General features: G+C 53.1%; 1 protein-coding gene across 3 annotated transcripts in view; it reads left to right on the plus strand.

Moving 5' to 3' along the window:
* The first annotated feature begins 9244 nt into the window (after positions 1-9244).
* The window catches only part of SULF2 (sulfatase 2), a 104880-nt gene continuing 98169 nt past the window's right edge, over positions 9245-15955 (plus strand). For 2 of the 3 annotated variants that reach the window (XM_053927179.2, XM_053927180.2), the window contains exon 1: positions 9890-10017. The gene's annotated coding sequence lies outside the window, so the exon portion shown is untranslated. Of the gene's footprint in view, positions 9471-9889; positions 10018-15955 lie in introns of those variants that run through there. The other variant, XM_024559772.4, reaches the window with a different exon arrangement.

A 15955-nucleotide genomic window follows, 5' to 3' on the forward strand; every position in this document is an offset into this window, starting at 1 on the left:
TGGCCCTCTTCCCTGCGTTCTTTCTATGTTCCCGTGTTCTTTACAAGGACACCAGCCATTGCGTCAGGCCCTCCCTGACCCAGCGTGGCCTCAGCTGTCTTTACATCTGCAAAGACCCTGTTTGCGAAGATCGCATCGGAGCCTCGGGGTGGACATGAATTTCAGGGGGACGGCATTCAACCCAGTAGAGCAGAAACAAGGGTGCGGTCAGCCTCTCGAGGACAGGCAGCTTCGTGACAGGCCCCTTCTCCACTTCCCGCAGTAACCACTTCCCCACCCCAGGCCACCTCCAAGCAGCAGTCCTGAGGCCCATCTCCCTCCGGGGGCCACCTGTGCAGGTGTGATATGGTGGGATCTAGGTTAGTGTCAGCTCTGGGGATTCCCCGGGGCGGGGGGGGGGGGGGGGGGGGGGCTCCTAGACGTGATGGGAATCAGGAAAGCCCTCGGGTCATGTCCTGTTATACTGAGTTGGCCAAAAATCCATCACGTTTTTTTCCATATGATGGCTCTAGTAGCACTTAGTTGTCTTTAGCTTCATTTGAAACAATTTTCTTAGATTGTATTGTGACAGCTGCCATATCAGCATGTGCTTAAGAAAAACTTACCATAATTGGTGAATTTTGCACAGCCATTTTAATATTGAAGATGGAAGAAGATGTACAACATTTTCGGCATATTATGCTTTATTATTTCAAGAAAGATAAAAATGCAACTGAAATGCAAAAAGAAAGATTTGTGCCGTGTATGGAGAAGGTGCTGGGACTGATCGAATGTGTCAAAAGTGGTTTGCAAAGTTTCTTGGTATATTGACATTTCGGCCAAATAATTATTTGCTGAGGGGCTGTCTCATGCATTGGAAGATGTTCAGCATCACCTCTGGCCTCTACCCACTAGAAGCCAATAGCGGGAGACAGCCGACCTGAGAATATCCAAATCAATAAAATTGTTGGTGGACATGAAAAATGTATCTTTTATTTTATGGAAAACTGTGACAGACTTTTCGGCCAACCCAATGCAATCCAGCCTTACCAGAAAAAACATTGCCAAGGTCACCTACACCTGCCAGACCCTCAAGTCTGTTTCTCGGTTGGTTTCAAATCACAAGGTGGGGGTAGGTGGAGAATCATGATTAATGATCACCCCTAAGAATAGCACACAGCCCAGCCCCGAACCAAACACTGTCTGACAGCATCACACATCACTTCATTTCATTCCACAGCCATCTCATGGGGCAGGTACTCATATCATCCCTGCTCTCCAGGTGAGGAGACCAGGGTTCAGAGGAGAAAGTACCTGGCCCAGGGTCTCAATGCTTGTAAGAGGCAGGGGACTGGGTCCGAGCCCCATAGTCTGGCCCCAGAGCCTGTGCCCTAAACCAGAGCTCTGGACATCGCAGCCTACAAACCAAAACTGACCTTGCCTGGTCTGTGTTTGTATGAGCCATGAGCTGAGAATGGCTTTTCCATTTTTAAAGGGTTGTGAAAAAAAAGAAAGAAAGAAAGAAAAAACAAAGAAGACTCTGTGACAAAGACCCATGTGGCTCACAAAGCCTGAACTCCTTACTTGTCCCTTTATGTTAAAACTTTGGTGACTCCTGCCCTTGACCGTGATGCTCTCCAGCCTCTCCCGCCTTCCACAGCCACCAAGCCAGAACCAGAAAGGAGGTAGAGGTTGCAGGCTGCAGTCTCTGTCTTCAGGGTCAGGGTGTAGACGCACGTGAAATGATGGCAAACCACGTTAGGTTTACGACCCAGACGGGGCCAATCACAGCACCACGTGCCACGTCCCCAGGCTTAGTGACTGGTTCAGGGAGGAGTGAGTGAAATAAGCCAGGTCAGTGAGATTTCTGCTAGAAAACAGGCTTAAGAGTGTAAAGGAGGGAAGGGGTGGCCTTACATAGGCTCACATAGTTGAAAATTCCAGTGTTATCTTGTGGCTTCAAGTACAGCTTGACCTAGGTGTTCACACACATACTAGTTTTCTGTTGCTGCTTAACAAAGTGCCACAGACTTGGCAGCTTAAACCAATACAGATGTGTTATCTAACAGCTCCCCTGGGTCAGAAATCTGGGTGTGGGCTGGCTGGGTTCTCTCTGCTCAGGGTCACTGCAGGCTGACATTAAGGATGATTTCAGTGTCCTTGGCTGAAGGTGGCTGAGGCTGTGATCTTGTCTCAGGCTCGGGGTCCTCTTCCATACTCCCTGGCTGTGGGAGAATTCAGTTCCTTACAGTTTCAGGAGAGTGCCCCCCACTTTTTTTCTCTCCGTCCGGCAGAAGCCACTTCCTGCCAAGTGGCCTCCCCTAGGAGATGGCCATTTGCCCTTACAAGGCCAACTGAAACGTCTCTGATTCCTGGAAGGACCCAGTCCCCTTTAAGGACTTTCACCTGATTGAGTCAGGCCCACCCAGGATATTCTCCCTTCTGATTCGTTCAAACTCTACTGACTTGGGGGCTTAATTACATCTGCAAAATCCCTTCCCCTTAACCTCATCATGGGAGTGAAATCCGTCGTGTCCACAGTCCTGCCCACCCTCCAGAGGAGGAAATTCTACAGGGCCAGTGTACTAGAAGGGCGGGGTGCTCAGGGCCATCTTAGAGTCACAGTACACGTCATCTACCTCATGGCCCTGCTCTTGCTTCACTTAGGGCCAAGCGTGAGCTCCGATGGCTTTTCAATGATCGCCCACTTCAAATCCAGAGGAAAGAAAGCTCTTGCCACTCAATAGAGCAAATGAAATCCCAGGTCTGATTCCCATTGGCTCAAAATGGATCGTGTTCCCATGTCTGAACCAATCATCGGTCAGAGTTGGAATACACTGATTGGCCAGGTCTGAGTCACATGCCCAAATCTGGAACATACGTCAAAGACATTCCACCAGAGGCTCAGACATTGAAAATAGGGTGGGGATCATTTCATCAAATGAAAGCAGCACTCCTGTTATAAAAACTGCACAAACAGAAACACCCCTCCCTTCTCCCTGAAAAAGCAAATATCTAAATTCCATACCACTCTTCTAGATAGACTACCTTATTTTATCTCCTGTTAGATGCAAAGTTATCCAAATTTCCAGGAATTTTCTTGATTTCCTACCTCATTTTTTATTGCAACTTCAGCTGAAAAACATATGTCTCCCTACATGCCCCTGCAGGCCAGTAACAAGGTAAAAATTCGTAACAGTCAGACCGAGCAGACGGGGTGTGGGAGGGGACCTGCTGAGTCACAGTGCGCATCACTGGGTTCTCTCTCCTCCAGGGCGAAGGGTCTGCTCTGTCCCCTCCTCTCCAGGTCCCCTTGCCTCAGCCTCTGTGTGAGCCTCCAAGGGCCGGTCTCAGGGGTGAGGGTCACAATATTTAACGGGGCCCTGACACATCAGCCCAGATGCCTGCTGTAAACAACCAGAGCCTTTTCCAGGCCCGTGTTGACCAGGCTGGCCTCGGACAGGGCAGCGTGTGGCCAATAATGCGGCCACATCGGCGCTTCCAAGCTTTCCACGGGGCACTGTGCTTGGAGACAGTTGTGCGTGCCCAGTGGTGCTTAATATCGCAGGCCTCTGGATAGCTGACTTAAATTAATTACAAGTGCACAAGGAAGGCTGATGGTTATGTGCCAGGCCCTGTCTTAAGTACTTTGTACATAACCTCATGAATAACTCACAACCACCCTAGGAAGTAGAGACAGTGGTCCTCGTCCCCATTTGGCAGAGAAGTTTAAGGGACAGAGGCCCCCAGGGACACACAGCTGGTGCGTAATAGCGCTGAAATTAACCCCTGCAGATTTGTCTCTAAACACTGGGGTCCCAATCACTTCATTTTACCACATCTTCTGTTTGAAAACATTGCACACAGGGGTATTCACTGATTCATTTAACAAATACCCACTGAACACCAACTGTATGCTGGGCACTCTGCTAGTCACTGGGGCTAAAACAGTGAACAAACCAGACACAGCCCCTGCTCTCCTGCAGCTAGGGCGGGTGGGGGTGAGGAGGAGCAAACAGACCACGGTCACAGACACAGAATAGTGGCGTTATAGGAAAACAATAAAATGGCGAAGATAGAGAGGGAGGTAGGTGAGGGAACATCTTTAGGTAAAACAGGGGAGAACTCTCAGGCAGGTAACATTGAAGCTGAGATCTACAAGGAGCTGGCAGAGCAAACTCTAGGGAAAGAGTATTCCGGGGAGCGAGCACAGCAAGTGCAAAGGCCCTGAGGCAAGTAAAGGCTTGAGACAAAGGCACCCTTGTAGCTCTGCTGCTATGAGCAAGCTGGGGGGGGGGTGTTATAGAATTAGTGTTCGTCTCTGTAGGTGTGCTAACGATGGGGAGGCCACCTGAAAGAACAGCTTATTCTAGGAGATGCTCCCTCGTGTTCTTAACGGGGGTGCACCTTGATGTCTGCGACTTCCAGTCAAACGGTTCAGCAACATGTAAAACACACACGGCAAAATATCAGCAACCAGGTCGAAGGTATAGCATATCCACTGTACTACTTTTTAAATATTTCTTGTGACGTTTTCATAATAAAAATAGAAGAGGGCCAGGAAAGATGTGGAGAGGCGGGCGGGGTCAGGACTGTGTAGGTGTCGTGGTCCTGCTCAGGAATGTGGATTGCCATCCAAGCGGGGGTGTTCTAAGCCTGGAAATGGCATGATCTCGTTTGCTTTCCCGTCATCCCAGCACCGGCCCTGGATTTTCACAGTCAGGTTTTGCAGATGACAGAGGAGACTCTCTAGAGACCCGTGGCAGCCTGTTTCCATTTCTGATTCAATAAATGCCCATTGTGCGGCTTCCAGCCAGGCTGCCAAGCCGGCATTTTTACCTTCGCCAATCACAGGTAAGCCATGTGACAACCTGCAGTGTCCGTACTACTCTCCCCATTCCTAAGATGAGAAAACTGAGACCCCAGCAGATCAGCGAAGGAGCCACCAGCCAGCGGTGGGGGGGTGAGGGGAGGTGCGCGAGTCCAGGTTAGTTAGAACTTCATCCCTGGGGCAGCACTAAGTCATCATTCCGCTTCTCCTGAGTCACGGCTGGCCGCCGTGCAGCACCATTGATTAATGACAATCAAAGCTCAAAAGCGATTTCTCTAGGAGACGATGGTAAAAACAGATGTGTTGTCACAGAGACGAAATTGAATTGTACATATGGTCAAATGGTCCCTGCTTTTCCCCTTTAGCAAACTAATGTCCACCCAAGAGCCAGAAACCCAGTGGGCCGCTGGGGCTGCCTTACTCACTTTCACACTCAGAGACACACGCACCAACTCTGCGTGTGTGCTTCATCACACACGGAAAGGGAATGATTGGTGAATGGTTAAGCAACTAGATAAACAGTCAGCGTTATCTGTTTTCTTAACTGCAGGCAGCCCGACTGTCTTTCCTTTGTAAGAATTCAGAATAAACATCACAGCTCTTTGAGATCAGCCCTAAGCAGCCGCCAGGAGGCTGCAATTATACCCGTTTATAATTCTCCTACCTCCCGATCTGACCCTTGATTCATGAATGTGCACTTTTAGGCGTCGGGCGTTAAAATAAATTAGACTCTACAATTACATGTAATTAGGGGCGAAACAGGTACGTGCCACAGAGATGAGCCGCCCTGTTTTGCTGAAGGAAAGCACGTCAATGTCAGCGTGCCGGCCGGGGAGGCAGCGCGGAGCACAATTAATGTTCTTTCCACTTAATGGGGGTTTATGGTGCTATTTTTCATTATCACAATATCTCAAGAAGTATAAACAGTTTTTCCCTAATGCAGTTGCATTTCTACCAACAAGACAGCTGGGCCTAAGTAAAAACTCAGCAGAATTAACCACAAATGTAGAATGTTATGGATGATTCTGGGAGATGTATTTTAAAGCCTGGGCAAAACTGTCCCCACTCGGGAACGGGGAATTTTTATCCCAAACCCCTGTGAGTGATTCTGCAGCCTCTTCTGCGTTTGTAGAAAGAAGCAAGTTACAGCCGAATGCGTGTGGGTCATGAAGGCCACCGGCGCCCCGGCTTTGTGGCCCACCTTCCCAGGCCCCCAGTCTGCAGCCACGTTCCTACCTGAACATTTCTCCTTCACAGGACAGTTGGTTTGAGACACGTTAAAAGCTTGACAATTACAACCCTTGTAAATTCCCACCTACTCCCACCCAAATGCAACTAGAAGTGCGAGCACCCTCAGGTTGAGCTTCAGCCTCTTGGTGGAGAGAAAGAAACACACAGCAGGAACGATTTGTTTGTTTGGTTTCATTGCGGCATGGGAGTTCAGAAACTGGAACAGCCTTCTGGCGTTGCAAGGGAGACAGACCCAGACGGGCGATCTGCACAGAGGGCCTCAAGATCCTGGCAGAAGGAGGACACAAGGCAGGCGGGTGTCAAGAGCCAGGTCCCTCCAGGTCAAACCAACAATGGGTGGGGGAAATGGCAGTGGCCTGAAAGACCCTGTTATCCAGGCAGAATGATCCTGGTTGAATGAGGCCATCAGGGTGACGAGCGACACAAGAGGAGAAAGGCTGCCCCAGACGGTGTGGTTGGAGGACAGGCTCCTGAGAATTCTGCTAAGGCCCCACCCAGGCCCAGCTCAGCCGTGGCTGAGCGACTTCCCAGGCTGGAGGACATCCGAGCCCCCGCAGCCCCTTTCATCTCCCAGGCAGTCACTGAGCTCCCACATGGGGCCAGACGGCCCCACCTGCCTGGAAAGAACCTGGAAAACTCAGGCCGAGCCTGGGACCCAGAGGACCACGGAGTTCGCTGTGAATTATGAGTAAGAAATGGGGCCAGAGAGTGCTTTGCAGACTCTCCAACCCAATGAGCGTCGAGCTGGGGAGTTAAGTTCCGACCTGACACCCGATCCACAGCCCCGTCCATGGGGAGCGCCCCCATGTGCGCCCCCACATGCACACGGGTAAACATGCACAAAGAGACATACACGAGATCTGTCAGCTCCCCCCTAACAAAGAATCAGGGGCGAAACACAAACATCACCACATTTGGTCTTTGAACAGCAGCGATGTAAAGAATAAATATCAAAAAAAAATAATCAAATGACATCATCTCCACCCCACCTGCGGCCCCACATAGGGGATCATGAGCAGCCCCTCTGTGACTGGGCACCTGACCAGGAGAGAAGGACAGAGGAGAAAATTGCAGGCAGAGCCCAGACAAGGAAGGGAGAGCCGTGTTCGTGAACTTGAGGCCCGAAGGAAGGCCATGTGTTTTTGAACATTGTTTTAAGGTGGAAATCCCCCCTCCTCTGAAATATTGTCCAGAACCCAACATAAAAAGGAAGCAAAAGGCAGATGGCACCTGTCTCCTGTACCCCAGGTCCCCGAGGCACCCCATGGGCCTCTGAGGCCCCAGCTGAGAAACTGCGGCCACAGGGGACACATGTCCCCTCACAAGAGTTCAAATCCCACTCACCAACTTTGGAAACTTGATCGATCCCTTTACTTTCTCAGTTCTCCTGAAAGACTGACAGTTGAGAGGACTACATGAGGAACCTGGTAGACACACCGGGCAGGGGAGCACAGAGCCTGAGGGGGGTGCAGCACTGCGCAGCTGGCCCGGATTGAGAGGTGTCGTAAGTACAAAACACACACCGGATTCCAAAGACTTAGAAACAAAGACTGTCTCATGAATAAGTTTTATTCTGATTGCATGCTGACATGATATTCTGGATATACGAGGTTAAATGAACTGTGTTATTAAAATTAATATCACCTGCTTCTTTTTACTTCTGTGTGCAGCTACTAGAAAATTTTACATTTCATACATGGCCAGTCTTACATTCCTACCAAACAGCACTAGCAGCTTGGCCACGAGTGTGTCCTTCCTTCCACAGAGAGGAGGCAGGAGGGAAGGGGGTCTCCGTTATGTTTTGGTGGGTGATGGTGGAGAAGTAAGCCTGACACTGTGCCAAGGCCCAGGGAAGGTAGATCAGCAACCTCAGCGGTGCTGAAAGCAAGCACCAGAATCTAATTTGGAAAAGCAAGCTCCAGGTTTTTCTGATTTATTTAGATTGTAAATTGATCTGGGATGGCTAAAGGAGATTATGGCTGGGGGAATGTAGAGACCCCCACCAGGTCGTCCCAACACCCAGTTTGAATTCCAGATAAACAACAGAGTGTTTTTATGTAAGTGTATCCCCAGGGACCACTGTCCATTTTTATTTACTAAACGTGACAACCCTAACTAGCATGAAAAAAAGCCTACACCAGAGAAAGGAGATGCTGGGCTGAAAAAGTAGCAATGGCCTTTTTAAGAACATAACTCTGGGGCCGAGTTTCTTGGGTCCCAATCCTATGTTGGCCATTTAAACTGTGTGACGCTGAGTCAATGACTTAACCCCTCTGTGATTAGGTCTCCACCTCTGTAACGTGCGTACAATCCTACAACGTACCATATTAAAGTAAGCTACTGCTGCCCACTAGTACACTCTAGTACACTTAGCTACCACAAAGTCTGTTTCCCCTTAGCTACTCAGCTGTGTTTTCTGCAGCTGCCCGTTTGTTCCCTGCAGGGTCTTCGCACACACACACACCCGCCACTGTCGGTCGTCAGTCCCGTCCTCCCTTCCGTCCCTCCTGTGTTCTGGGGACAATGGAAACCGCGGTAGACAGCGCCCCCTTGAGTCGAATTCCTCCCCATTCGGAGGAAGCCCGGTTCTCCATTCTCTCTTATTCCCGGACCATTTCTGGGCAACGAGGCTATTCTCGCTTAAGCTCAAGTTAATGTATCGGGGAGCTTCTCGAGCGCGTGGGAAGGTCCCGGGCGCGTGGGCAGTTCACCCCGCGATCTAGCTGAGCGCCCTGCTCGAGCCCGCGTCTCCAAAGGCAAGTGTGTAGTTAGAGGTGAGGGCAGGTCTTCCAGCAAAGGTGGCCGGTGTTTTCAGACCCAGGCGAGCCCTCTGAAAGCAGATAAAATAAAACATTTATTAACGTGTCTTTACGAGGGGGGCCCCCAGCGGGGCTGTTTCAAGCCCTGCGGAATACTTGGCTCCCTCCAGCTCAGAGGGAAAAGAAAGAAAAAAAAAAAGCAGAAAAGAGGCGAAGATTCTCTTCGTTTACAGCCAAGTGGACCTGATCGATGGCCCTTCTGACTTTATTGCGATAATTGATTTATTAGCGATGCTTCCCACTCACCCCGCTCGTGTGTGTGTTGCACACACACACACTCGCACGCAAGACTCTGGCTCGTGTCCCTCCCTCATTTCCAGCTCCTGGGCGAGCCTCACAGCTGTTTCAACTCTCCGCCAAAGGCGAGCGGGAGCAAGTGTGTCGGGTGAGTGTGCGTCTATGTCCCGGCGAGGGTGCGCGCTCGGCGCCGGGAGCGCGGCCAGCCAGGTCCCGCGGCTTCGGGAGGCCGAAAGCGGCCGGGACCACAGTTCTCCGCCACTGCCCCGTCCTGAGCCAGACTTGGGGGCCAGGGCCGTGCTCAGAGGGCAGCAGGGCCGGACCAGGCGGACCGCAGGTCCCACCTGCCAGAGGTAAAAGCCTCGCGCGCAGGGGACTTAGGGAGGGCGCCGTGGCGGGGTCCCTGGTTACCGACTCCCGCCGCCCGCGGCTCAGAGTCTGGCACTCCCCGCCCCGGCGTGCACTCGCCTCCCCCCCCACCCCACCCCCCCACCGCGGGAAAGCAGGCAGGAGGGCGGGGGGCCGGGCCGCGCCGCGCTGTGCCAAGAGGCTGGTTCGGGCAGCGCTGCCGGCCGGCGGGCCGGCCGGGACGATGTAAGACTGGCCCGGGCGGGGCGAGGACCCGGACTTTGGCGAGGGCGGCGCGCCGGAGCTGGGGCCGGGGGGCGGTGGCGGCGCGGAGCCACTGGGCGGAGGGACGGGCGGAGGCGGAGGGCGGGAGGAGGAGCAGCAGCCGCACTCGCTGAGGATGCAGCAGCGGCGGCGGCAGCAGCAGCAGCAGCAGCAGCAGCAGCAGCGGCGGCGGCGGCGCGGAGTCCCCTGCGCCCCGCGGCCCGGACGGGCTGCGGCAGAGGCGGCGGCGCCCCGCGCCGGGTAAGGCCGCCGAGGCCGTGCGCACCGGTGAGTGGGGTGTCGGGGCCAGGTGGGCGGGGCAGGGGCTCCCCACGGCCTGCGCCTACTCCGGGGTGAGAGCGGCCGCGAGCGCCGCCCAGGTGAGCTAGGACTGGTTCCGACCGCCCGGTCGGGCCCCAGCTCCGCGCGGGGAGGTGGGACCGGGCGAGCGGGAGGGAGGCTCCGGCGCCAGTGGGCCCCGGGGGAATGACCCGTTTGACCCCGCTAGCGGACTGGGTACTTCCCACCTCACCCCTGACCTGAGGACGCGCCATGCGGAGCCCTGGAGGCCCCGGGAAAAGCGCGTCGGAGCCCGCCAGCTGCAAGGGAATGGCCTCCCTGACCCCTGTAAGTTTAGACCCAACAAACCCATCAGAAGCCAGACCACGTGGGGCTTGTCCGGGCAGGACACGGTAAAGCGGTGGAGCGGAGCTTGGGAGTGACTGGGAACTCGCAGACACCGAAAAGGCAAACAGGATTGAAAAGGCAAACTTCCTCGCTGTGTGGGTCACAACCAGTTCTCAAAGCCTCATAGAGGTATGCCCCCCTCCTGAGGCTCCTGAAGGTTTTAGAAGTGTGGCTGCGATTTCTAGGAGTGCACTTTAAAAAACAAACATTCTTTGTAGTAGTTCATTCATTCGTTCTACAAGCATTAGTGGAGCGGCTCGTGGTTCCAGGCACTGAGTTTTGTTCCAGGGAGACGTGAGGAGCAGAGCCAGGTTCCTGAGCACCAAAAGCTGTCGGTCCACTTTGAGGGCAGCCTGAAAGAAAAATGCAGTCTCAGATGGAAAAAGAGTAGGGAGACACCCACAAATATTAGTTTGGCACAGTGACATCTGTCTGAAATTCCCCGCCTGCCGGAAGTCGGAAGGCCACGCCCAGCCCCTGCACACAGTAGGTGCCTGCACACAGTATGACAGCGAAGACCTTCATTTTGACAATCCTCATCCTCCTTATCCCCCTTCTTGAAAGTTCTTACTCATTTCCTGCCCCCTCTCCTCTCTGGCCGGTCTTTCCTGCAGCTTGTTTTAATCACTTTTTGAGTTAAAAGTCAATATTTAATTAACCAAGTAATTACATTCAGCTTATGTTTGAATCTGGCATTTGCACATCTGTGCGTGTCAGGACACCCTCTCTCCTGCCCCTCCATCTGTCCCCTGCCTCTCTCCCACAGAGCGGTCCTCCTCCTTTGGGACAGACACAGGAGGCTGCTCTGGAGCAGGTTCTCTGGGGGAACCCAGAAGCAGGTGGGATGGGCTTTCTCTGGAGGACTCCCGGCGCCTCTCCCCGGAGCAGGGAGACTTACTCTGTCTTGTAGTTAATAATGAAGAGCTTTCTTGCTGCATCTCCGCTCCCCATTACAGAACCACTGGAGGGTTTTAATTAAGTTAAAGCCATTCATTACATATAGAAAGGGGGTGGGGAGGACAGACTGAAGGCGGCTCACCTAGTAAGAGTGGTTCTCCAGCTCTGCTCGTCCCAGGTCGTGGAGAAGAGAAGCTCACCACAGCGGCCTGCCCCGGGGTGTAATGGAGTGCTGTAGTAAGCAGCTGCATGGGGGGGGGGGGGGGGACGAGCTTGGCCAGTGGCACGCTGGACACTTGCATGTGAAGGACCTTCCTTTCTTGGGCCAAGTTTACGTACATAAATGCATGATGTTGGTCTAACTGCACAGCTGAGGGTCACTGTGGGTTTGGGTTTTGGACTTGGTTTATATTTATTGGGTTTTTTAATTTGAATTTATGGCTTTTCTAAAACCCTAATAACATGTTAGGCTTTCAGACTGGAGGTTTGAATGATGAGTTGATTATTAAAAAGCTGAGCTCAGAGGAAGACAGGGTGGCTACGTGTGAGACCGTACGCGTGCACGTGCGTGTGCACACACGCATACATGTGTGGCCCCCTCTCCACTGCTCCATTGGGCTGCTGTCCCAGGGACCTAGCTGATGCGTGGTTGCACACCCTCATGCTTGAAGTGCACCTTTTGACTTGGGGGTGGCACTTCCCTCTTTTTTCCCCCCTGGGTATCTTCAGTTTATTTGTTTGGACCTGCCTCAAGGGGGCAGCTTCCGGTCTGAGTCAGCCAGACTGGGAATATCACACAACTCTGTCAAGTCTGTTCTTAGCCTTCGCCCCCTTAGCAAAAGACCAAAGCCGCATCCTGCAGGAGAGTATCAGCATGTCTGATCAGCTTGTAGTGAAGGGAAAGGGCTGAGTCTAGGCTTAGGATGACAGATGTCACTGCGGGTTATGAGGTAGTGTGTTCTAAGCCCTTGCCCGTCATAAATCATTTAATCCCCACAAACCCCTGAGCAGTAGGCCCTTTGATTGTTGTGAAAGATGAGAAGACCGAGGCACAGAGGAGACCGTGGCTGGCAGACAGCTGCTCCGTGGTAGAGCCGGCATTCAAGGGGCCCTGGCTCCAGAGTTCACTCCGACCCGCCACGCTCTCCACCCTCCATGACCTTGGCCTTTTTTCCAAATCTGGAAGAAACACATGTGCGGCAGAAGAAAACACATTTAGACAATAAAACTTTGAAAGGCAGAGGCCCTTCAGTAATCCCACTTCTCTCCCAAACCTCCACCGTTTGGGGGCGTCTTGGGTTTGTGTTTTGTTGCGGAGGGGAGGTGTGCCCTGAGGGAAAGAGGCAAAAGGAAATAGCAAATGTGGCTGCCAGAACAAGGGCACGAGGTCTGGGATGAAGGTTCATGCCTCCCCCCCCCCCCGACCCCCCGCAAAACACATGTACAATGGCAAGAGGGTAAAAATTCTCTCAGAGGTGCAGCCCTCTTGTGGTGGGTGATGGAGTCTCATGGGCCTGTCCCTGGAGGGGTGGGGGTGGGGCAGTCCAGGGCACTTGGGGTCCAGAGTGGGCCGTGTGTGCCCAGTGGATGTGGAAGGTGGAGCTTCTCCAGGCTGACCTGCAGGCCCCTTCCTCCCTGCCTTCCCCCAGGGGTGGGGGCCCCTTGCGATAGAGCCCGGTGGGAAACCTGCCATGCTCCTGATCTGGACTCAAGGCGCTATCTAATTGGAAGATCATTAAGATCATTATAATTAATTGGCATCCTGATAAATGGCACGATGGCCTAATTGGGGTGGTTGCTAGGGAACTAGGCCTCACTTGGAGGCAAAAACGGAAGAGGCCGTGGGCTGGCCGCAGTTGGGCAGTAGAGCTCCGACCCAGCAGCTCGTGGGAAGGGAGTGCAGGCTTTGCCCACATCTGCTAGCATTTACTGAGCAGCTGCTGTGTCCAAGTTGCACATGGACATCAGTCAGGGGCATTTTCCTATCGGGACTACAAAGTAATCAGGATCCTTTCTGCCATAAGCACAGAAAGAGGGAAGAACCCGACCGAGCATACGGAGAAAAGAAGGGGACTTGTTGGCTTTTGTAACTAAAAATACTAAGGTCCAGCTTCAGGCACAGCTGAAGTCAGGTCTCATACTGCCGTGAGAATCCGTCCCTCTCCCTCCAGGGGGCTGGTTTCTCCCTCCAGCCCCAAGAGGTGCGCAGGCCTCGGCCCGCGGTCGGGAGAACCAGACCGCCTGGCTGCCTGCCCGGCAGTAGGGTCTGGAGTGTTACTGAGGCTTTCTGTGCTCCAGTGTTCTCATCAGCAAACGATGGTGACCGTAGCACCTGTCTCCTGTTTCGTGGTAAAGGATGAAAGATCATCAATGTCAAGTGCTTAGCCCTGCGTCTGACACAGGCCAGCCCTCAGTGAACATTGGTTGTTACCATAATTGAGGTGTCCTCTCTGGTGTAAGTCCAGGGGAAAGAACAAGACACTTTTCAGGTACTGCCCACCCAAGCCCTGAGCACCTCTCTGATTGGACTATATTATGTCAAGTGCTCTCTCCAAACCAATCACTGGCTGAGAAAATGAAGCCCCAACAATGAGCCTGGGCCAGGCTCCCAAAGCCCCATTCTGGAGCTGACTGGCAGACTGACTGGTCCCTAAAGCCCTGTAGGGGGTCCCAGGGAAAGGGAGCCTGGTTGCTAGGGAGGCAGATAGCCTATACCTAGAGTGAGAGGGACACTAATGTGAGAGATGATGAGCAGATGGACCTGTCTCTGTTTGGTCAAGGTGGGGACCATGGAAACAGCTGCAGGGGGTGCAGCTTCCCCTCCCTCTCTCCACTGAGGTCAGCAGGCATTGGAGGCCTGATGTTTCTGCCTTAGTCTCTGAAATACGCAGGTTGGCCTTGATTCTGTACTTGCCAGTGGCCAGGGGCAGTGTTTGCCCAACCTTCCACCATGGGAATCACCTGCTGGTGTTTGTCGAAAAAATGAAACGCCCCAACCCTGCTGAGCCCAACCCCCCAGGGACAGCCCTGGATGCTGGGGAGCGAGCCAGAACACCGCGGTGTTTCATACCAGCAGCGAGGTCTGGGAAAGAGGGCCCTGGAGTGTGCATATTTTGTCTTCCTACCAGGGGCCGCCGGAAGGCAGGGCAAAGGCTGCAGATGAGATCAGAGATGTAAAGGTGTTGGAGGAAGTGCTGGGCAGAGTAAGACAGCATCCCTCTCATTCGTCAGCACGCCCGGGCTTATTGAGGAACTACTGTGTGCCAGGCCGTGTGTTAGGGATTGGGATGCACAAGAGAAGACCCGCTGCCATGATGGAACTTGCATCGCAAAGTGGAGAAGCGGTTAATACACAAGCAAACAAGGCCACAGAGGAGGCTCTTTCAGAAAGTGACAAGTGCTATGGTGGAAACAAAACATGCTGGAAAATGACTGCCTGGCGGGGGGGTGGGGGGGGAGAGCGGGAATTGTGGCAGGCGGTCAGGGGAGGCCTCTCAGAAGAGGGGACCTTTGAGCGATGACCTGAATTTTGAGAATGGGTCGGCCTTGGGAAGATCTGGAGGAAGAGCATTCCAGGTAGAGAGAACAGCCGGCGCAAAGTCCTCAGGGTGGAGAGGAGAGGCTTGTCCTCTTCCAGCACACGTAGAATTCCAGTGGGGTGACGGTAGTGAATAAGCAGGAAGGAGAGGAGGGGAGGTCTGTGATGAGAAACACCAGCCATGGTGAGAACCTCAGATTTTAGTTTAAATGACACGGGAAACCATTGGAGAGTTTCAAGTCAAAGACGACAGGATTTGCGTTTTTGAAAAGACCTCAGTGCCTGCCTGGGGAAGTACGCATTGCCAGTGGGACGTGGGGAGCGGAGAGCTGATGTTGGCCTGGATGGGGGTGCTATCAGTGGACATCAGGGTGAAGTGAGTAGGCTGAAGGCAGAGCCAGCAGAACTTCCTGGTGGTTTGAGTATTCAGGATGAGGGAAAGAACTGTGTCTCTCAACCAAGGAGACTCTGCCCCCCAGGGGACATTGGGCAACGTCTGGAGACATTTTTGATTGTCACACTGCAGGAGGAGGTGCTACCGGTATCTAGTGAGAAGAGGCCTCCAGCAGATGCTGCTAAACCCCTCACAGTGCAGGTGTTCAGCAAACGTTCTTCGTCCCAAGGAGTCGAAGGTGACGGGGCAGCCTGCTGTGTGGTGAATTCTAAATACAGAACACTGGGAGCGGAGGTTTGGGGGACAGGGATCCAGAATTCAGTTGTGGAAACGTCAGGAGGTTTGAAAGGACGCTCAACCTGGGTGTCTGGTCGCTCAGTGGGTGCTGGATGCCCAAGTCTGGAGCTGGTTGGGGCTGGCAACCTAAATTTGGGAGTCATGGGTGCATCTGTGTCATTTTAAGGCACAGGACCAACACCATCATCCAGGGAGAATGTGTTTTGTTCTCTGGTGCGGTTTTCTCCCCCTTCCCCCCACTCCCCCGCCCCCCGGGCCTGTCATACGTCTATTTGATGAATATTTTTAGCACATCCCCCATGCTCACCTCTTTATGGCACTCCTGAGAAAGTCCCAAAGGCTCAGGCCGAGCCTCTCCTTGTCCATCTCCCCGTTGCTCAGTGATTAGCAGACAGAACTAAATACGCAGAACT

Source organism: Desmodus rotundus, chromosome 6 (assembly GCF_022682495.2).
Source record: "Desmodus rotundus isolate HL8 chromosome 6, HLdesRot8A.1, whole genome shotgun sequence".
NCBI lineage: Eukaryota > Metazoa > Chordata > Mammalia > Chiroptera > Phyllostomidae > Desmodus > Desmodus rotundus.